This window comes from Galeopterus variegatus, unplaced genomic scaffold (assembly GCF_000696425.1).
Source record: "Galeopterus variegatus unplaced genomic scaffold, G_variegatus-3.0.2 Scaffold442, whole genome shotgun sequence".
NCBI lineage: Eukaryota > Metazoa > Chordata > Mammalia > Dermoptera > Cynocephalidae > Galeopterus > Galeopterus variegatus.
The window spans coordinates 359,667-360,410 of NW_007726553.1; positions in this window are offsets into that span (position 1 = coordinate 359,667).

The window sequence follows — 744 nt, forward strand, 5'->3', positions numbered from 1 at the left end:
GGCGGCGCACTCACGGCCCCAGGATCCTGGCCGCGCAGGCGGCCTCTCCACGCCCCTTTCCCCCCTCGACGGACGCGCGCTCCCCCGCCGCTGCCTCCACCCCGGGCGGCCTTATGTAACCTTCGAGGAAAGTCCCGCGCTCGCGCTGCTCTGGGCAAGCGGGACTCCGCTCCCTCCCGTCCTCAATTCTGTCCTCGCTGGGGATGCGCTCTCCCTTTACAGGCCACCCTGACGGAATCCTCTCCACCCCAACGGAGGCCGGAATCCCCGCGATTTTCTCAAACGAGGAAAACGAGGCTCAGAGAGGTGGAGCTAATGTCCCAAGGTCATGCAGCTGGACTGAGCTCCAGGCTGCGGTACCCCACCCACTTGAGTGCCTAGCAGTGGCCCCCATACCTATAACTAAATGCAACAAAGAGAGTCCTGATAACTTTTTAACCGTGTCTGGTATTCCAGGGCTTTCCTCTGTACCTTGCCAGCCTCCCTCACCAGAATGTAGGCTGCAGGAGGGCAGGAGTTTATCCGTCTGTTGTTCTCTGCCTAAAACAGTTCACGGAGTAGGAGATGCCAATAAACATTGGATGAATGAAGAAACACAGTCTTGGGTGAAAGCCACACCAAGCCCTGTGATGAGATGTGGGCGACATGAACCAATCTCAGTTCCAAAAGCCCTCAGTTGCAGAGAAAGGGTGCGGAGCAGACTATCCCAACCTGTACAGAGCTTAGCACAGGGCACACTGGGTA